This window comes from Periplaneta americana, chromosome 15 (genome assembly GCF_040183065.1).
Source record: "Periplaneta americana isolate PAMFEO1 chromosome 15, P.americana_PAMFEO1_priV1, whole genome shotgun sequence".
Classification (NCBI taxonomy): Eukaryota; Metazoa; Arthropoda; class Insecta; order Blattodea; family Blattidae; genus Periplaneta; species Periplaneta americana.
The window spans coordinates 81,798,954-81,822,652 of NC_091131.1; the positions used below are offsets into that span (position 1 = coordinate 81,798,954).

The window sequence follows — 23,699 nt, forward strand, 5'->3', positions numbered from 1 at the left end:
TTTATTTATTTTATTTTGTTTCATTTGATATTTAACTTTAATTATTTATTTATTTATTTATTTTATGATTTATTTTATCTTACTTTAATTTATTTTGTTTTATTTTATTTTATTTATTTATTTACTTTATATTATATTTTATTCATTTTAAATTATTTTATTTATTTCATATTCTTTTACATACAATTTTATTTATTTATTTATTTTATATTATATTATATTTATTTTATCTTATTTTATTTAATATTTTATTTAATTTTGGTTACTTATTTATTTTGTATTATATTTAATTTAATTTAATTTTTTCATTTAGTTAATTTACATTATATTTTATTTATTGTATATTATTTTATATTTTATTTTATTCATTTATTTATTTTTTATTTTTTATTTATTTTTATTTATTAAATATTACATTATATTTCTTTTACATTTTCATTTATTGATTTAAATTATATTTCATTTATTTATGTATTTATTTATTTATTCATTTATTATTTATTTATTTAATATTATATATTATATTATTTCATTTTATTTCATTACATTTTTTATTTTATTTTATTTTATTTACTTATTATTTATTTATTTATTTATTTATTTTACATTTTATGTATCTATTTTGTTTGATTTTGTTTTATTTTATATTTAATTTAATTTTGTTTATTTATTTATATATTTATTTATTTTGTGTTATGTTTTATTTATTTAATATTTAATTTATTTTTATTTATTTATTAATTTTATTAAATATTTCATTTTCTATATTTAATTGAGTTTAATTTATTTTTTAAATTTATTTTATTTTATATTTTATGTATTTTATTTTATTATATTTCATTTATTTATTTATATATTTTATATTATATTTTATTTATTTTATTTTATATTTAATTTTATTTATTTATTTATTTTATATTATATTTTATTTATTTTATTTTATATTTATTGATTTATTTTATATTATATTATATTTATTTTTTAATATTTATTTATTTAATTATTTATTTATTTACATATTTCTTTATTTTAGTTACTTATTTATTAACTTATTTATTTATTTCGTTATTTATTTATTTATTTATTTATTTATTTATTTATTTATTTATTTACTCTTGTGAAGTAAAGGCTATCCGGCTTCTTTTTCACACCACCAGAAATACAAATACATTACTATACATAAAAGAAATCACACTATCAACAAAGTAAAGCCATACAAAAGTATGCACAAGTTGCAGTCACACAAACTGTAAGAGAGGATCAAGTATCTTAATTAATTATATCCTAATTAATTAACGAACATAAAAAACAAACTTGCAATTTTAATCTAGATAAAAGCACAAATTGACACTTCTAGCAATGCCTAAAAACAATGAAGTAAGATAAAATTTTCCGGCAGTCCCTGACATCATTAGGTAACGAATTCCAGAGGCGAAGTATTTCTACAGTAGGCCTATAGGAGGATGAGTATAAAGACGTTCTGTGATGAGAAATAGAAACAAGTGCTTGATGCTGGTTTCGAAGAGTTTAAGATATTGAAAGCGCAATAGCAGATAATTCGGAATAGAAGTATGTATGATTCTAAATAGAAGAGACAGAGAATGTATTGTTCTTCGTTCCTTCAAACACACCCATGAAAGTAACCGGAGGGAAGACGTTATATGTTCAAATTTACGAGTATTGCAGATGAATCGTATGCACACAATTCATAAGGGCCTGAATAGGAGGCAAGCATGATTTTATATTGTAAGCAATTAGGATAAAATAAAACAATCAGAAAACGAGAGAAATAATTTGTCTGGGGTGGGGGAAGGTTATGTATCGATGACATAGCTTTAAACATAGTTTATTATTGTTAATGGAGAAATTAATAATGAACTTAACAGAGATTTCTGTTGGCTTACAAATTAATATCATTATTTAGTTTTAACGTTGTATTTAAAACCTGTTTTAGTCACCGTATATTGTTTTAAACAATTTTGAACACTTCGTTTAAAATGTTATGTTTTAAACATGCCAACCCTGCCCGTAGGACTAGTGGTGACATGCAAAAAAAAAAAAAAAAAAAAAAAAAAAAAAAGAGAGAGAGAGCTCCTCCTTTGCCATCTACAGATCTACTTTTAATTAAAATTGTTGAGCTGATCAGAAATGGTCCGGAATATTTCAGTCCTTAATCTGAATTTATGAAGCAAGATCGTTTAACAGGGCACAGTGCTGTATTCACCACTGACCCAAACTGGACGCAGTAGCAACAATATCGAAAGTCCGAAGACACTTTGACTTTCGAAAAAAATATATCAATGCTACCCTTCCTCGCACGTTATCACAGCCATAACTCGACCGATTGTGCAGGAGAAGAAAGCTGATGTCTGTAGGGCAGTGAGGCCCAGGAGTTCCACCCACAGAGCAAATAACAATCCTCTAGTCCCAGGTACATAAATGCCAGAGCTCGTCAAATTTTAAAATGTTATCGGGCTTGTTTTTAATTGTTATTTTACGACGCTTTATCAACTGCTGTAATTATCTAGTGTCTGAATGAGATGAAGGTGATTATGCCAGCAAAATGAGTCCGGTGTCTAGCACTAAAAGTTACCCAGCTTAATGGATTGAGGGAAAACCCCTGAAAAACATCTACCAGGTAACTTCTCCCAACCAGGATTTGAACCCGGGCCTGCTCGTTTCACAGTCAGGCATGCTAACCGTGGATTCGGACTTAATCCATTTCATCAGATCTATTCCAATTCATTTCATCAGTCCAGTTCCATTCTCTTTCAACAGACCTAATCAATTCCATCAGAAACATCCCGTTTCATTCCATCAGATATTTTCCATTCCATTCCATCATTCTTATTCCATTCAATTCCTTTCCATCATACTTAATCTATTCAATCCAATTACACTTATTCAAATATATTTCATCAGACCAGTTTCATTCATTTAAATTCCATTCAATCAGAAATATTACATTCCATTCCATGTCATCAAATCTATTAAATTCCATTCATTTACTTCAACATTTTCCGTTCCACCTAAACTCTTACATTTTATCAGACATATTCCATTCCATTCCATTCAATTCCAGCAAACTCATTCTTTTCAATAAGGTTCACTCAAATCCTCTGTTTACTTCCCTTATTTCTTCTCTTCAATTTTCTTCTCTTCCCGTTGCATTTTCAGTTTCGAACACTGCACTCCACTGCATTACACTTCACCTCATTTCACATTTCAAGTTTATTTAATTATTCCCTTAGAAATCGGAAAGTCCAAGATAGCCATGTATGGAGAAAATATTGTCGAGATACCGGTACTTAAAATTCGAGATATCCTTAAATTAATGGGAAGCCATAGCTTAACTTAGAATCCAATCCTAGAAATGGTCGACAGAAAAAATTACGAGCAACTAATTTTCTAATCTCAGAATGTATTCATTTCATATAATTTTGCTATATGTTTAAATTGTATGAATGTGCTTTTTTTTTAAGATTAGTAGGCCTATCTTTTTTTTTTTTTTTTTTTTTTTTTGTCAGTGAAGCTATACCTTATACTAGTCAGCGATATATACAATGTAGGTGAAAAGGAACTCGCCACCATACCCCATTAACTCCTGGCTTAGTTGTCTCGAGAGTGATGCCTTGTTGGTTTCGTTTATGAAGTTCCAACCAGTCTTCGGACGGTTGATTAAACATACATATATAAGGGATCCTAATGTGAAGTTAGGACTATTTAATGATAATACATTAAAATCAAGTCATGAATACCTTAATAGAGTTGCAATGCATTCTTTTTTCAGATATATTCTTTACCTTGAAATAGGTCAGCGTTGCAGTATACTTTATAAACTTGTTTCAAAGTTTATGACCAATAAGTGAAGAGTTACGATTCAGGAAACGTATAAAATTGAGTAAATCAAATGAATGTAGGCCTAATAAGTTAATTGAATAACTGAGCGAGGTGGTCTAAGGTAGAAAAGAAATAGTGCAAGTGAATCCCTTCGTCTTCAGTCTTGGAGGGATCATATTGCAATAGCAACAAACAACTGCAAACACAAGTTTCATTTTCTGCATGTCACGAAATCTTAAAAATTCTTTACGTGAACTGATATATTCATCCCTGCAATGTAGGGTTGTCAAACCTTCCTATTTCCCGGGATCTCTCGTATTTAGCCCTAATTTTTAATAGCCTTCCAGATTCTGTATTTTTCTTCCCATCGAGCATTTTTCTCGCATATTTACATAATGTAAAAAATAAAAGCTTTCATTTCAGAAATTATAAAAACATTTATTTCAAAGATTCAATTTTGCCGTGAATTGAGATTATTTATATGATAAACTTAATTGTTCCAGACTCCAAAGATGCATTAAAATGTGCAGTGTTTATAGAAGGTAATTATTTCTAGAACTGGGATTTAGTATTCAACACTTTAAAATTAATCTTAATGTTGCAAATTAAAAAGAAAAACTGCTGACAAGCAAAAATTCTTATGGGGGCAAATAAAGAAGTTAATTTTTTTCCACCATATTAATAATATCAAAACAAGTGCTTGTACAAATTTTGGACATTCGAGCGCAATTACGAGGATCGTCCAGAAAGTAAGTTTTGCCTGGAGCCGTTTACAGAAAGAAAACACAATTTCATACAAAGATTTCTTATCTGTCCCCATGAGAATGTTTGCTTGTGAGTTTTGTTCCAAGCATACCAGGTAATAATGTTCACACACAGAAAGTGTTTTCTCTCATGAATAGTAAGTAGACAAATGTTCGAAACAGGAGCACGACATATCTAATCAAATCAGAACTGCAAAATTGAGATCATCTTCAACTACTCATGCTGGAAATTTTTACAATTCGTCAAAATGTGAGGAAAAATGTGTCTGAAAATAAGTCTAACTGTCAAAGTATAGAATAAAGTTGTTATTTAGTAACTGAACTGAATAATTTATCAGTTTTCTATGCAAAATTTTGTCGATTCCTCAGTCTATCTGCCTAAAAAAAGGTTGGCAACCCTAAGTAATGTTATCCTACGATTAATACTCAAGTCTTAAGATGATATCGAACAAAATATTAGCTGATTCTTACCTCTAAAAGCTGTACATATCGCATTAACTAACACTCACCTTTATCCACTTCAGTGCGTCTCCATCTGCTACTCAAAGAGGTTTTCCTGCGTTGGTGACCCCATCTCGAGTAGCCTCCCATCTTCATATTCAGCCATATTTCTTATCCACTGTAATTTAGTGAAAGAGGAAAATGTTTTATAATAACTCATCCTACAGTAGGGCTATATGAATTTAAAAGCAGAGAATGCAACTTGAGAACATTCAACAAATTTTACTATATATTTGTCATTAATTTGGTAAAACTGTACTTGCAAGTCATTCCATAGATGACATCAATACAATATGAAATTGTATATGCTCACTATTATTCATAATCCTTTAAATGTACAGTACTGCATCAAGCATATTTCATACATGTTTATGTTACAACGTAAGAAATTATACACAGAGAGAGGCAGCTAAAAGTTTCCGCACTACGCACGGAACTTCGGGGAAAAAGAATTCCCGCAATCCATTGCTCGACTCATCGGTAAGCTGTAGCAGCGAGGGCGGGCGTTTAGTTTCATTATGGTAGACCTCAAGTTACCGAGTGGTGTTGCATTACTACACTTGTTATTGAACATTATCTCGTGTTATTTGTGTTCACTATCAGAATGGTTTTTTACTGGTTATTTAACGTCGCTGTATCAACTACTAGGTTATTTAGCGTCGATAAGATTAGTGATAGCGAGAATGTATTTAGCGGGCTGAGGCCGAAGTTTCGCCATAGATTACCTGTTACTCGTATTTACCTTACGATTTGGAAAAATCCGAACCAGGTAATCAGCCCAAGCCTGAGCGCAATTCCGGATCGGCAGACAAGCGCCTTAGCCGACTGAGCTACGCCGATGGCTATCAGTATGGTGACGTATAGTATTGCACAACGGATATTTCTAGTTGAGACATTTCCCATAAAAAAATCGTATGACAGTACCGTTCGCAAGTTTCTACGTCAGATCTGCAATGCCTTCTAGACAGTACATAACCAGGTTATTCAGAAAATTGCAAGAAACAGGATCTGTTTTAAGCAAAAAGAGAGAACCAGAGAAGAGGGTATTAACAGACGAGAAGCACTCCGATTGGCGCAGAAGTGTGGTATTTCACAGAGATCGGTATTACGGGAACTGAAAATTCTCCACTTTTATTCTTACAAAGTGTCAGTGATTCATCAGTTAACACAACGGGATCCAGCTGCCAGCGTGAATTTCTGTCGATGGAGAACTTTAAAACACAAAGTGTACAAGAATAATCTACATAATCTTAAAGCCTTGGAGAATGAAATCAGACGAATGATAACTGAAATTTCAGAGACGGAGATACAAAGAGTGTTTGTTAATATGATGATATATCGAGAACGCTGGACATCATTTTCAACAGCTGCTTTGATGAAAGGTAAGACCTACACAAGGTTTCAACTTCAGTCAGTCATTCATTCGGTAACTCTTAACTAATCATTTAGGTCCACCGTAATGGAACTGAACGCCCGCCGCACTGCTACAGCTTACCGGTGAGTCGAGCAATGGATTGCGGACAATCTGTTCTCCGATTTCCCCTGCACAGTGCGGTAACTTTTCCCTGCCTCTCTATAGTAATCTGTTTTATACTTAGGCATAGCACATGCAACGAAAAACCGCTTTCCCTTCAAAATGCTCAGCGTCCTGCAATGCGAGTTTCCTAGTATCGTTGAAAACACCATTCCTTGAAGCCAAGTACTTATTCAGACTTATGAAATACAATGAAATCAGATAAGGTTTATGATCAGCTGATTGTCTTGCTGAGTTTTTAGGTTCAAATGAGGCACTCGAGTAGTTAAGGATATTTAAAGAGAATGGAAAGAACAATGAACGTACTTTTCTGCTGCCTGAATAAATTGTAACAAAAAAACCTTGCATTTATAGAAACTGGATATTTATTTATTTACTTATTTATTTACTTATTTATATATATATATATTTATTTATTTACTTACTTACTTATTTATTTATTTATATTTATTTATTTATTTTGCTAAAAATTGTAACATAAAATATAATATAAACAAAAAAACTTTAGCTCGCCCTGAAAGAGTAGAACTCGTGCTCAGGGTCGGATTCCTGAATTAAAATTAAGAAGTATATAATACAATTTGTCTTATGTCTACTACGCAATAAGAATACATAAATTTAAATGTACAATTTTTCAATTTTTATCAAATCCATACATAACTTTTTAAATTTAATACTACAACTATTAGAATTTACAAGATTAGGATATTTAAATATAAATTAGTTATATATTCTTGGGCCCAAATAACTACTATGATTAAATACTGTAGTAGTGTTGCATTTTAGTTCAAACAATCTTAAAGAATTCATACCTTTTGTGTCATAACTATGAGAATACAATTCAAAATTATTTCGATTTTTATGTATGAATTTTATTAATACAATATAATAAATTTGTCTTATTTTAAGAACATTAAGATCTGAAAGCAATTTTTGAGATGGAAAATCAATAGGTTTATGAAGACATATTTTAATTGTTTTCTTCTGTAATAAATAAAGTTGATTAAAATTGGATTTAAATAAGCTACCTCATCCTATAATTCCATACATAATTACCGATTGAAATAAAGTTAAGTATATTGACAAGTAATTCCTCAATAAAACAAAATAATATATTATTATACGTAATTTATTACAAAGGTAATTAATGTGTTGGTTCCATTTTAAATGACAGTCGAAAATTATGCCTAAATACTAACTTCAGAAGACTCCTTAATAATCGAACATTTACAATAAACAAGGTCTTCTAGGAAATGTCCGTAAAATTGAAAATATTATTGTTCTGTAAGGAAATATCTACGAAATTGTACTTTTATAATTTTACCAGCTGTAGAAAATTTTGTCTTAAAGTATTTTCGTTGGCAAAGTAAGCTAGTATGTTTTATTTACCATTAAACTCTCAGTATAGAGATTATTCATTTCAACTATTTTAGTATTCCCCACAAATAGCCTTACACAAACCTGGGGAACATGGAGGCTATAACACACTAGAAATTATCCTATCATTAAACATCTAAATAATCCCAAAAAATATTTGCGACAGTTTCTTGATGAAAAGAATAATTTAGTTTCGCGTTATCTGACAACAAATGAAGAAACGGTCGAGTATTTTGTGTGCAGTAGCCTACTATTTTGAACTTACTCTGTCTTAAAAATATAGAGTGAACCGTAAGTAATGTCATTAATTTCAGGGAGTTATTCTTTGATATATTTCAAACAAAAAATTTTAATACAACTTTTCTCCTTCTTGATTCCTTTCCGAGGTAAAAATTGTTTCATATGAAACGTTTCATAGTGTGTTTTGGGAAAGCCATTGATTTAATTCCCAATATGCTCAGTCACTTTAAAAGGGCAGTGTATTATGATAATAAATGATCGAAATAATTTTAGGTTTATTTTTTAAATGTGCAGAAATTTTAAATTATGGTTTATTTAACGACGCTCGCAACTACCGAGGTTATATCAGCGTCGCCGGTATGCCGGAATTTCGTCCTGCAGGAGTTCTTTTACATGCCAGTAAATCTGACATGAGCCTGTCGCATTTAAGCACACTTAAATGCCATCGACCTGGGCCGGGATCGAACCCGCAACCTCGTGCACAGAAGGCCAGCGATATACCGATTACGCTACCCAGGCCGACTTATTTAAAGAACAAAACTAAAATTCTTTCAATAATGTTTAATCATAATAGACTGCTCTCTTAAATTGACTAAGTATATTGGGAATTAAATCAATGGCTTTCCTGAAACACGTTAAGAAATGTTTTACATAAAACAATTTTTATCTAGGAAAGGAAGCAAAAACGAACAAAATTGTATTAAACCGCTCTGTTTGAAATATCTCAAAGAATAGCCCCCTGAAATTAATGACTCAAGGTTTAACCTGAATACATTCCCTATGCTTGCAGTTATTCGGGATTCTGTGAAGCAAATTGATCACTTAAATGGAACCACGCCTAATGAGGGAAAATTAGAATAACCGGGGGGTAAAAATTCGCTTAGAGTAAAGATAATAATATCCTTAATATTTTGATTACCTGAATCCGCAGGTAGCTGCATTGTCGAGGTAATTCTGCCATCTTAGAAGCTGTGTTAGTGTTTGTTGGTTCTCAGTCGAATGTACTGTAAATAATGAGATATTTTAAAATATAACATTATTCTGCTACAATATTGTCCATTTATATTACTAGTAGTAGACGTTAAAATGTTAATACTTATTTACTTAAATTTAAATATACAGAATACAGAATATAATTACAACAAAAGAAATAGAAATAAAATAATACCCTCAATATAAAGAGAGGATACAGTAATATTAACATAATTTGAGGACCGAATGAGCAGCGCTCGTGTTCGGTCGCAGTTCAGATATATTATTAATAGGCCTATAAGAGAACATAAAAAATAAAATAGACTAAAATAGAAACTAAAATTAAAATTACAGCTACAGTGAAATTATGTAATATAATATATTAATATAAGAGGAATGTAGAAAATAAACTCAGATCAAATAGAAACTAAAATTAAAATTACAGCAGCAATTAAATTATAATATTGACATAGAGAAAAATAATGTCGTACGTGAATAAAGTAGGACAATTTATAAAAAAAATATATATTCCAAAATTGTAGAATACAAATATAATATAGGCCGATTAATTCATACACATAGGCTATAAATTTATTTAATCAAATTGAAGACATTAACACGTTTCTAATTTTCTTGTCATATGTTAGTGGGTTACGTGTTAGAAGTTCTGGATGTAATTTAACTAAAGAATTATACAACCGAGGGCCAAAATTAATGCTATCCTTTAGACCACCAGATGTGAAACATTTAGGTTCTACTAATGTTGAATTATTATTTCGTCTTGTGTCATGATTATGTGTGTAATATAGACTTATTACAATTTTTATTATAAAATTTTAACAGGGTATATTTATAAATTTGTTCAATATTAAATACATTAAATTCAGGATAAATTAATAATAGTAACCACCTTTCTTTGTTCGTTGTTTATTTCGACATCTATGACGAACATCATGCATAGTTCGAAGTTTCATAATTTATTTTCTAAATGATAGCACTAGCTTAAATTCTTTAGCCTGTCATGGAGGGTAAAGATCCGCATAATAAATGGGGGGTGAAACGAGCGTTGAGCGACTTCCGCCGATTTTGGAATAGACACCGACGTACTTGAATTGCCAACATATAAAACAAAAAATCACACTCAATCGCTTTCACCTTCATCTTGACGGGATAATAAAAGCCTAAACTAACCTAACCTAACCTAACCTAAGTGCGTAGGTGTCTATTCCAAAATCGGCGGAAGTCGCTCAACGCTCGTTTAACCAAATAATACCCCAATTTCGATAATAGATGTTTCTTAAGCAATTACAATAACGCTGTAATATTTTTCAGAAATTTCCAGAGAAAAATGGATTCTAAACCATTAACAGACGTGATGAATGTGATATGTTCTCCATAATAACCAAAATATTGAGTACTGGAAGTTATTTTTTTTAATATAAAAGTCAATTTGTGTTTATTATTGTAGCCTCTTTTTTATATTGATGTATTATTTTATTTCCATTTCTATTTCTATTATGGTAATTATATTCTGTAGCCTGATGTATTATTCTGTATTAGTCTATATGTTCTGTTCAGTTCTTCTAATGACTCTGTTCATTTTATTGCATTTTTTGTATTTTAACATCTAGATCAGTTTTGTATTCTGCAAATAAATGAGTGAGAGAGTGAGTCAGTGAGTGAATGAATGAATGAATGAATGAATGAATGAATGAATGAATGAATGTACAATTTTAATGTGGAGAAACACTAACGCCGAACTGAATCCTTGTTCTCCAGTGCACAGTCAAATATGTGTGGAGAATTTTTCTTCATTGACGGATTTATGAATAAGTTCGTTTATATGAACATTTTAAAAGAAATGTTGGAAAATATCGCTCTCTAAAAACTGAGTAACACAAAATTACTCCTTCCAGAAAGAAAAATATATTGCTGTGATTGTACGTCGTTGAATTGTGTGTAATGCACTGGATTCCTTGATTACTACGTCACAACTCGCAGACCTAAATTCCATTGGCCATTTATGGGAATATGTGAAGAGGAAAGTTAAGAAAATGCTAATAATATCCAACAAAAATCAGTTGTAAAAGTTGCTAGTACTGGTTCAATATTTTGTCACTAACTTTAGGATCATAAAATAAATAGCAAAATAAATGAGATACCTAGAGACTTGTCGTCAGGGTAATTATGCAGTAAGCATCGATCAGGCCGCCATCTTACTGCAAATGAGGTCCAGGGCACACACTTTGCAATTAGAGTGTAAAGAGCCTGACAATACGTCAATCATAAGAAAACGTTGAAAATTAAATTAAATTATATGTATAGCCTATATTTGGTAATGTACGTACGTACTCCGGAGCTTTATTGCGGGAAAATGAACCGGACGATGCTTACTACATAACTTAATTGCTCGGGGACAAAAGCCATGGTAGAATCTTCAGCAATAGACAATCGTGAAGTTTAATAGTTATCGTACTTTTAGCCTTGAAACAATTTAAAATCATAGGCCTACATTGGTCGAAATATTGTCAATTCTATAAAGAAGTGGAATGAAAAAGATATATGGTTGACCAGGGTAATTGTAAACATTTGTCAGTGATTTCAAATATATGTCAACATTACACAACCCTCAGTAACGGTAAGCATGACAGAGAAACATTGTGTTATTTTTAGATTTTTGTTTTCGCTGAAAATAGGTTTAAAATAAAAAGGTTGACTTTTTTTCATATATTAATTGCTAGTTTACATTTACCCCACCTGTTTGCATTTACCCCTTTGAGAGAGAGTAATTGTAAACACCAATTTTCGCACGGGCTATCAGACACTGAACATTTTTGTTCTGTTTCAGAAGAAAGAGCTATACTCCTTCCTACTCCAATTTTGGTCATTGGTACATTTCGTCCCTTTAACCTATGATATATGACGATATAGGAACTCAGTACCTCTCCCGAGCTTCACGATAACTGTAATTACTATATTTCACATCTGTGACAACCCTCTCTAAATCCTCTACAGTGTAGTTGGGTGGGGGTCTCTTTGATTACTGAAAAGTACGAAATGTAACTATAGTAAAACATGTTTATAATTACCCCCAAGCAATTAAAACTATGGGGCAAATGTAAACACGTCATAATAATTTAATGAACTGAGGTTACGGCAGATCTCAAAACCATTTTAATAAATGTTAATTCCTATACATTACTCATAAAAACAACATATTCTTAAAAATAGCAGTGTACGTTTACTTACATCGCCAAAAATGAAGGTGAAGCAAAATTCTTTCTCAACTTTTTTTGTAGACTCTTACAAAATATTCGTTCACAACTATGCAGTTACTCCTATTTGGCGCCAAACTGATTTGAAGGTTAGCCAACATGTTACTTTAAATATTCCCCCGAATTAAAATTTTTATATTGACAGTTTTGTATTTCTCACAGCTTTTGTTTCCAATTACCCCCTGTTTACAATAAAATTACCCTCATCTACCCTAATGCTTCAAGATTAATAAGAAAATAGTGTTACGTAACTGTTACAAACAAATAATGGAGTCCAGATTGCTTCTACAGTAATGGATTAATATTAGGGCAGACATCACAAGCTTATTAGTAAAATCAATGCCGAAAAAGATTACAGTCCTTTATTCACAAAAAGGAGACCACAGGCAAGTCATTTAAAAATGTAATATTTTAATTTTATTCTTAATAGTAAGTTATTTTAAGTTTCGTGAAATAAAATTAGATACTTATATTTTTTTAGCTACGAATTTTGTTTGCTCGTTTCTTACTATACAAATGTACACAAATTTCAAAATTATGGTTTTACTTGAAATTTAATATCTTATCTGGACAGAAAATGTGATTAAAGACTTATTTGCGTCCACCAGTACTGTAAACTGGGGTTACTTTGAACACAGAGGAAACTTTGAACATTTTTTCAGAAAATAATATTTAGGTTTCTACATCCTGCTCTTGTTACAGATGGAGGTAAATTTGGTATGAGAATGATTTTATAATAATTTGCCTTCATCTATAACAAGTGCAGCATGTACAAACCTAAATATGATTTTCTGAAAAAAAAAAAAAATGTTCAAAGTTTCCTCTGTGTTCAAAGTAACCCCAGTTTACGGTCGGTCAAAATGTGTGGTAAAATGTAGGCTTACCTTGCAGAAAAGAGATGAAGTAAAAAGCTTCAGATTCTCTTGGTTCGATGGAAACTTCTTACATCTTTTTCTGTTCCAATCCTCCCACTGAGCAGCGGTCCTCGGAAGAAAAATAAAATTGTTAACACAATTCTTCTGAATAAATGTTTAATCATGAAACGAATATAAATATGTGTATGTATTCTATATAACCTACAAACAACACTTTAAACAACCTTACATAGTAAATTTGACTCAATATAATTACTGTTTCTTTTATCAAGCTTATTGCATGATATATTCACAAGTACCATAATATTTTAAAGTTCTTTCTACCATAATATTTGAAAGTCCCAAACTAATCAAACCTAACCTGTTACAGATTCGTTTATAAGCAAGGTGTATAAGCAGAGTACGAAGGCAACAATCTCAGCGCTAGTTTAACCAGTGCTTCCTGAAGCGTAATGAAAACCCAGAAAAAGCAATATCATTAGCTAAATTAAATTGATCATATTGCGGTTCAAGTGAAGGATGGAGAAATTGTAATTTTCATACCGAATTTTGTAGGGCTACCACATCTAAATGTCTTGACTGACATTACTTTCCATACGAATTTGAAAAGATATCGTTTATAATCATTATAATTAACAGTGAAAAAATTTAATATGAAGGTATTACAGTAGGTACTTTCATATCCTGTAGTATTCAGTAGTTTTGCTTTAAGTTGTATAATTTCTTTTCTGTGGTAGAAATGCAGTTCACTGAGCATATTTTACCATCACAAACACCACCAACCTATTTAAACATTCACCTCCATTAACGCTCTAATTACAGTAACTTTACTGAATACATAAACATTTCTAATCCTACCACCAACGTGATTTTCCTTTACTTACTACACTTACCTATAAACATTTCTACGGGCACAGCATACTGCATTTTTACAATGATGAAAAGCTATCATTCATATTTTCAATATTTCTTGTGAAATTGAATATCTTTACAATACGTTACCAAAGGAAGGCATACAGATATTTTTAGATAATTGTGAGAATATATCTAACCTGTCACCGATTCGTATATGCAAAGCATACCAAAAGCCTAAATTAATCTCTAACATACATGCAAGGCATACCAAAAGACTAACCTAACCTGTCAGAAATCAGTTTATGCAAGGCATGCCAAAAGACTAACCTAACCTGTCTGAAATTCGTTTATGCAAATCATATCAAAAGCCTTACCTAACCTGTGACACATTCGTATATGCAAGGCATGCGAAAATCCTAAAATAACCTAACCCAACCTTTCACAGAGTCCCGCACCTCACCGCCGGCTTCCAATTTCACAGTAACTTTCGACACTTATTTTTGGTATCAAATTGGCGTCGACAATCATTTTTTTTTCTTTTTTACGATACGTATGACTAGACTAGAAGTCAGGAAGAATGTAGATACATATGCACTTTAACATGGTAACGCAATAGTACACAAATATACCATAAATTTATTACTGAAATTCCATGATTCTTAAGATGATCCAAATTTTTACAAGGTATTTTGGACAAAATAAGTTTATGTGGCGAAGATTGATGCATTTGCTAAAGACATTTAAACAATTAAATTATCTTAAATATATTGTACCTACCTTGTACAGTAATTATGAAACGTTATTCTTCATCTTCTTGTTCTTCATCTTCTTTATCGATTTATTGACGTCCTACCGGATCATCCAACTTCGATGTTAACGTCATCTATGGTTTATCTTCATTTATAATATAAATTATGCTCTCTACTTAAGTCAAAGATATTGTCATTATTAAAGTTTCATTTTACATCTGTAATTATGTCTTTTATATTGAATTTAGTGTCATGATTTGCTACACTGATGTTCAAAGATACCTGACATAATTACTCGATAGTGTTCGATAACTTGTTCGTGTAAGTATCGCTTTTGTAGTTATTATTTCTAGGAATAGATGGCGAAGCTAACAGTCAGTGTCGCAAATAGTACATAAATATACCGCATTATATTATAATTCAAAATTTCACCCCCCTCTAATACTTGTGAAGTGTAACACCTAAAGTGCAACGCCTTATTAATGGTTTTGTTGATTGGGATAAATTTCAGTTGACTCTAGACTCAATGTTAGTCACAGAATATCATCCACTAACAGCAACAGATATTGACAATGATGTTCAACATTTTACGGACACAATATGCTCATGTGTAAATTATTCTACAATGTGCTCCAAGCGGCCATTAACGCGCTACTACTTACCATCTTCCATACTCCAATTAATTAAGGAAAAACATCGTATTCGTAGACAATGGCAACGAGAGAGACAACCATGGCAGCGGAAGAAGCTGAATTATCTAATACGATTAGTCAAGACAAATCTCGAACAACATCGCCTGCAGTCATATCAGTCTTACTTATCATCTCCATCTGAAGCTGATAATACTCTTTGGTACGCTACAAAGCGTATTCTACGCGAGCCAACAGTCATCCCGACACTTCGGTTAGACTCTCAAATAGCCACAGACACAGAGTCGAAATGTAACTTGCTTGCATCTCATTATCAACATGTATTCACCCCAAACGAAAATAAAAATGAACAGACTACCTCTGAATTATAAAAAGAACTTATAGAAAATATTAATAAACCGACTGTGCCAGAGAAAATTTCTTATACTACTCCACAAGAATTGTCTCACTTCATTCAAAGGTTCCAAATAAAAAAATCTCCAGGCCATTATCTTATACCCAACATTGTACTAAAGAAGCTCACCAACAAAGCTCTTACTTACTTGACGATAATTTTCAATGCTGCCCTTTTAATTGGGTACTTTCCTCGAGCCTGGAAGCTTGCTGAAATCATTGTTTTTCATAAGCCTAACAAACCTAAGCACTTGCCATCAAGTTACCAACCTATTAGCTTACTACCCACGCTATTGAAATAGTTTGAGAAGGTTATTCATCATCGCATTTGTAAATTTACGTTCCAAAACAAGATAATACCAGATTTTCAGTTTGACTTTCGTCCAAAACATTCTACAAAACACCAACTGCAAATAGTCACTGAATCCATTATAAAAGGCTTTGAAGAAAAGCAGTATACTGCCACTGTGTTTCTGGATATTGCCCAAGCATTTGATACTGTTTGGCATGATGGTCTAATGCTAAAATTATATAGAATTGGTTTTCCTGACTATCTCATTTGCATCGTGAAAAGTTTTTTTATCTGAGCGTCAGTTCTCAGTACGTATAGATGGCATTAAATCAACGCTTCGTCCAGTTTTAGCCGGAGTACCACAAGGATCTATACTGTCACCACTTCTCTTCAATATCTTCACATATGACATTCCATGTTTACAACCGTCACACATAGCTATGTATGCTGACGATACAGTTCTCTTTTATTCTCATAGTGACCTAAATACTGCAATCAGCACACTTCAGACATCCTTACAGGAGCTGTCTAAATGGTTCTCCCACTGGAGATTACTACTCAACATTATCAAGACAGAAGCTAAAATCTTCTCTTTAAGGCCTATTCATAATCCACCTCCTTTGGTTCTTCTAAATGAACAAGTTACATGGCTCTCCAGTCAAGAAGCTGTCAAATATTTGGGAATATTATTAGACACGAAACTTACATGGAATGCCCATATAACTCGCATCGTCACACTAACCTCTTCTAGAATTCGAAAATTATACCCTTTGGTTAATAGACGTTCACAAATTGGATTGGACTGTTCAATGCTACTCTACACCTCGCTTGTACGACCTCTTTTAACTTATGCAGCGACAGTGTGGGGGACAGCAAATAAGACACATATGCATCGCCTACAAGTTCTTCAGAACAAGTTCCTGCGTACTGCAACAAATGCCCCCTGGTTTGTAAGAAATCAACAACTGTATCAAGAATTGGGAATTCTTCCACTAGAACAGTACATCCATTCAATGTCAAAATCTTTCTTCAACAAACTTCCTGGTGTTCCTGGAGCTGTGACATATAACATTGGAGCAAGATCTTGTCAGCCATCTCGACTTAAAAGGAAACTCCCTCAAGACATCCTTCTTAGTGATACTGACGACTTTTCATAAATTTGACACAGAAATCATCATATTTTTGTTCACATAATTGACAAAAATGTTTAATTAATTAATTTAAATTAATTAGAGGAGCCTTTAGAGCCAACCTCAACATGATATTCTGCATGTGATATTCCATAATTTAACAGTGGTCTGTATAGCAAGTTTGCTGGTCGACCAATATTAAACATAAAAAAAAAGAAAAATACTTGTGAAAAAACATTACGTCTAGCGGGAAATCGCTGTTTCAGTGTACACTGACGTTCAAAGATATCTACCTCCAATTTCCTGATCGTGTACGCTAACTTTCTAACCACGGAAAAAGTCAGAACCAAATATATAACAAATTGGTAAACTTTGAAATAGTTCCGCTAGTTCTCAATAGGTGGCTCTGTTATGGGAGCGGGTAAAAATGTGTTTAGGAAAATATTTATGTAGTTAAAGTATATTATTATCATAACTGACAATATCAGCGGTTTCCTGCTAAACCCAGTATTGTTTTACAATCAACAGAGGAGGTTGAAATATTAAATTCCTTAATGCGGGTATATTTAACTACTATTGACAACACTTGTTATCATTGCCATCTATTCATAGAAATAGTAACTAAAGAAGCCGCCCTGTGTTCGATAATTAGCTCATGTAAGTGTCGCTTCTTTAGTTATTGCTTCTGTGTATAGATGGCGAAGGTAACAGTTCAGTGTCGTTAATAGTACATAAATATACCCGCATTATAATATTCAAAATTTCATCCCCCCCTCTATTGAATGTGAAAAAACACTAGATTTAGCGGGAAACCCCTTATACCGTGAATTAATGGAATAATTTATACTTAATTAATTACTCACTTGACGGTATGTGTCAAAGGAAGAACAATTTGTTTGTATGCATCTGAAGTCTGATTAGTGGAATATGTAGCTAGTCGGCGATGTATGCATTGGAGGTGGAAAGGAACTAGCCACCCTACCTCATTATCTCCTGGCCTAGTTGCCTCATGAGTGATGCCTTATTGCTGTTACTTAAGAGTTTCAAACCTGTCTTCTGACAGTTGGCTAAACTACAACCAAGTTACATAAACATTTTCGCAAATACTCTTTACCCGTCCCAATAATAGAGTCACCTATTGACAACTATTTCAAAGTTTTTCTAGTTTTTATATCTTTGGTTCTGACTTATCCTGTGGTTGGAAAATTCGCTTACACGATCATAAAATCGTAGATCAGATATCTTTGAACGTCAGTGTACACTGACGTTCAAAGAGATCTGATCCGACTAATCGATAGTGATCGATAATTTGTAGGTGTAAATGTGGATTCTTTAGTTATTGCTTCTATGAATAAATGGCGAAGATAATAGTCACTGTTGCCAATTGTAGATAAACATTCCCGCATTATGAAATTGAATTTTTCATCCCACTCAACTGATTGTAAAACAACACTGGGTTTAGCTGGAAACCGCTGATATTGTCAATTGTGATAATAATAATACTGCTTAATCTACATAATCATTTTCTCTGACACTTTTTAACTGCCCCAATAATGGTGCCACCTATTGAGAACTAGCGGAACTGTTTCAAAGTTTGTCAGTTTTTTTATATCTTTGGTTCTGACTTATCCCGTGGTTGGAAAGTTCGCTTATACGATCATAAAATCGTAGGTCGGATATTTTTTAACGCCAGTGTACACTTGTTAATGCTATTATGTCCTACAGACCATGACCCATTGTTGTATCAATTTTCTATAGAATACTAGTTGCGTTATTGGCTTGTAAGGTGCAACACAGAAATATGTGATTTAAATCTTCATATCACTCACAATCACACATAAAGCTCCACCTATCATATGTAGATATGCCAGAGTTAAGGCTTGTTTACATTTAATATTATGCCATAGAGCTATTTTCTCTCGGGAATTTCCAGTTTCATAAAACCTTGGTTTTCTATTAGTGTGTGTCTGGTTGAAATCACTCTAATAACCTAGAAAATTAAAGTAAGAAGCTATTGTGAGCGACCAGTAATGGGCAAAATGTTTGGCCACAAATTTGATCCAAATAAAATACTGATTTGGAACAATTGAATATAGCTGAATGTAGAGCAGTGCCACTAAGCTGTTACCAGGCTGTACCGAGCCGTGTGAATTAAAAACAATCGCTGTTTTTCCTATAAATAAGTTGGATGACGTAATAGATCTATATGGCGTCAAGTGTGTCCGCAAATACGAAAAACTCTTTTAATAAAAATGTAAAAAATTAACGTACCTACCTAAATAAAATTAATGCAAAACTAAAGGGAGTAGTGCACGTATTGTAAGACAATTGGTAGTGCATAAGACAGCAACGCCATCATTCGAATATTTATCATATTAATTCCTTGTAAACTAGCGTTCAAAGATATCTGGCCTACAATTTTATGATCATGTAAGCGAACTTTCCAACCACGAGAATAATATCACTGTATTCATCTTTTAGATTAATGAATGATGTATATTCATAATCCTGAGTAATGAATTTAATAATGATGACGATAATAATAATATTTATTTATTTGTTTATTTATTTATTCATTTACTCATTTAATCATTTATTTATTTATTTATATTGTAATCAGTATTTATACCAGTTATGGTATATCACCACATTTCTGCATAAGGGTTTCACCATAACTTTCTATTACATATACCTACAGTTAGTATGGAATCCCGACAGCTTGTTTAACTAATAACTCCTCTACTCCCTCTATTAACTTAACTCTCAACAGTCAATTTCTCCTTATTGATTTTAAATATCTACCATCTGTTATTTAACTACCCATACCACACTTTACTTACGTTCCTTCTATTGTCTAAGGAACATTAAGTAAATAATATGTTGAAGGTTAAATAATTAGCAATAATTAATTTGCAAGTTGTGCTACAGGGAATATGATTATACTAACCTAAATCCGTGATCATCAGGGCCTAAACGTAATAATTGTAAACAAGAAGAAAAACCATAATTCTGATTACAAAATATATCCTGATTTCCTGGAATTATAACCATACATTTTCACAAATTTTGTAATTATCATTAAGTAACATGAATTAATGGAAGCAAAATTATTTGATTATATTAAACTAAAATGAGTTGTAAAAAATAAAAGAAAGGGCAAAACAAAAAATTCTCTACAGAGATTCGAAGCATGCTGTGGAGGTAGCCCAAATCAGCGCCTTGTATTACGGAGTTAACTAAAATGGTGCACGGAGGTTTATGGTAGTGAACTGCATGCTCACCCAAAGGGACTTAAAAAATTTTCACTGCTCAAGAGACCGGCCACATTAATTTTGACCAAGTGTACGCGCTTAACCTTCCTGCGTACTCGTGAATGTGCCTAACTTCCGTGCGTACCTGTGTACGCGCTTAACCTTGGTGCATACTCGTGTATGTGCCTACCCTTCGTGCGTACCCTTGTATGTGCCTAACTTTCGTGCGTACCCTTGAACGCGCTTAAACCTTGGTGCATCCTCGTGTATGTGCCTACCCTTCGTGCGTACCCTTGTACGTGCCTAACTTTCGTGCTTACCCATGTACGCTCTTAACCTTCGTGCGTACTCGTGTATATGCTTAAACTTCGTGGGTACCCGTGTAGGCGCCTAAACTTCGTGCGTACCAATATACGTGATTAACTTTCGTGCGTACTCGTGTATGTGCTTAAAATTGCTGCGTACTCGTGTATACTTCGTGCGTACTTGTGCATGTGCCGACCTTGGTGCGTAATCGTGTAAACACCTAAACTTCGTGCGTACCCGCGTACGCGATTTTCCTTCGTGTGCACATGTGTATGTGCCTATCACTCGTGCGTAAACGTGTGGGCGCCTAACCTTCGTGCGTACCCGTGTACGCGCTTAACACGAATGTAGCCAGCCAAAATGGGAAGCAATTTCATTTCTAATATATTAATGATAATATAAATTCGTAAATCTTTTTGGTGTCTAGAACATTTAAAACTTTATATAATTATAATTGTTCGATAATAATCTAAATGCTTATTTATATAAATTTTAAATATTCTCTTATTAAGTTGATTCAGGGAAACAGAACAGATTTTGTTATACCCCCCAATCTATTATTCCATATTGAATAACTGACAGAACTAAAGCTACAAGTAAATAAATAGACTGCATTAACATTCACGTCAGAAAAGACTGTTAGCTGGTAAATCTTAAACATTAATTTTCTTAATTTAAAGCAAAGGTGACCTATAATATGTGTTTGTCAAAGTAAGTTTTGGGGAATTTTATTATAAAGCCAAAATACTTCACCTGTTGGCACGTAAGAATTTAAAGACATAAGAAAGGATTAATATACAGAGTGGACGTGAAATAACCCTGCACATTTTAAGAACGAAAAGCTTATGTTGTAGGGTAACAAGAACGTGTAATATCATATTGGTGAAAAGTTCATAGTTCTCAGAAGAAAATGTTTTTCCCAAACGTTTAACACCCTCTTATCCGGTAACTATTGCGCGTAGGATCGTGAATTTTGTCTATATCAATAGAAAATATAATAAAGAATCATTTATCTCCCTGGCATATTTGAATAGCGTGAACGGTTGTCATGTAAATTTAATTAAAGACCACTAATTTCAAGCCACTGGACGATGCAATCAGATTGCAACGTTGTAACAAGAGACGGAACGCGAGTTAATTCACGTGCGGAAACAGACCTCTTACATCTGTATTACGAAAAAAAAGGGGGGACTGTGTTAGCAGCGTTGTTGTCAGATTGCTGGAACTTCCAACTTAATTTTGTAATTAGCTGTGCATTTAAGCTACGGCAATTATCGCCGGACGCATATCGCCGGAGATTATAAACGCTGGCGATGATCATCAGGAAGTGGTTTCTTTATCAGCGTACATCGCTGTCAATTCTCATTTGTTTTGCTGCCATAACTCGATTCAATATTTCTACATGGTCTTCTCTAAATATCAATTATTGAACATGTATGCGGCGGTGTGCGACCTGAAATTGCTTCAGAAGCAACCTCCAGCGATCTGCGTCTCGTCCAACGATCTACGTTGGCGATCATTGCTGTAAAGAAACCGTGCGCATTCATTTTAGCTTCTAGCAACTCCAGGCGTCAATCGCCAGCGATGTGCGTCTTAAACAAACCGCAGCTTTAATCACAAAACGTAATATAGGTTTTCTATTCACTTAAGTGTACCTTATCGCCCCTTTCAGTCTGCCAGAATTATTTCACTTTCACCCTGTATATTTGAACAATTTCCGGTATTTACTCGTCATACTCTTCATGAGCAACGAATGACGCATTCAGTTGTCATATTCATCTTCATGATTTCTTTTCGTTTCCATAAGTACCGTAATGAGTGATGTATTGGCATTAGTCTTCACGAGTATCAGGAATATCTAAAGCTACTGTCTCCAGTCTATATTAACTCTGGATCCACATATAAAATCATTATTTAATTATGTGGGCAATCATAAGGAGAAGGAAACTGAAGCAATACGAATAACAGCAATATAGAACTTGAGGCTCAACCCATGCTAATGGACATTAAGAGAAACGGCAGACGATTGTAAAGCAGTGCGCTTCGACTGCATCTGAAATCCACGCCACCTGATACACATTACAGGGATTGAAGAGAGCAGCGTTAGGACTTCTTCTGCTTTAATAGCTAACACGATTAGCAGTGTTTCGAGAGAAACTCCGCACCCCAGTGTCGTACTAGCCCTTTGCATGAGCTTATGCTTATGTGCATAAACGAACACTATGTGAAAAGGTATTCCAAAATTTAGAAATTTAGCCCTCTCCTTATTGAGTACATTCTTTCCCTGATGATGTTTTATATTTTAGAACCACGATACATTTAGTACAGATCAACACATTTTAATACAAGACACTAATTAGATCTATATATGCACTCTGTTAGTCTAAGTTGATATAGAAAAGCAGTTCACTATTAATGTATTATGGACTTCAGTGCAATGGCTAATTAATAATTATGTTAAAGCTTTGAAGGGTCATTAGAAAAGATTAAGAATACAATTAACCAAATTTCTGCATACTCATACTTTCTACACAACTGAGGATTTATGTCTATGCTTGTAAATTGAATTAATGTATTTGCTGTGTGTCGTACAATTGTGTACAGCTCAACTAAAATATGCTTTTAATTTTAATTAATCTGATTGCTATATATCGTACATATTTGTATAGCTCAACTGATTTATCGTATATCCTGT

The 23,699-nt window shown here is 32.7% G+C and overlaps 1 long non-coding RNA gene across 1 annotated transcript; it reads right to left on the minus strand.

Moving 5' to 3' along the window:
- Positions 1-5,113: 5,113 nt before the first annotated feature.
- LOC138715648 (uncharacterized) lies at positions 5,114-13,502 on the minus strand. Its single transcript, XR_011336527.1, has 3 exons — positions 13,388-13,502; positions 9,176-9,260; positions 5,114-5,223 (listed from the first exon to the last, which is right to left on the minus strand). It is a non-coding gene; the product is annotated as an uncharacterized lncRNA (long non-coding RNA).
- Positions 13,503-23,699: the final 10,197 nt, after the last annotated feature.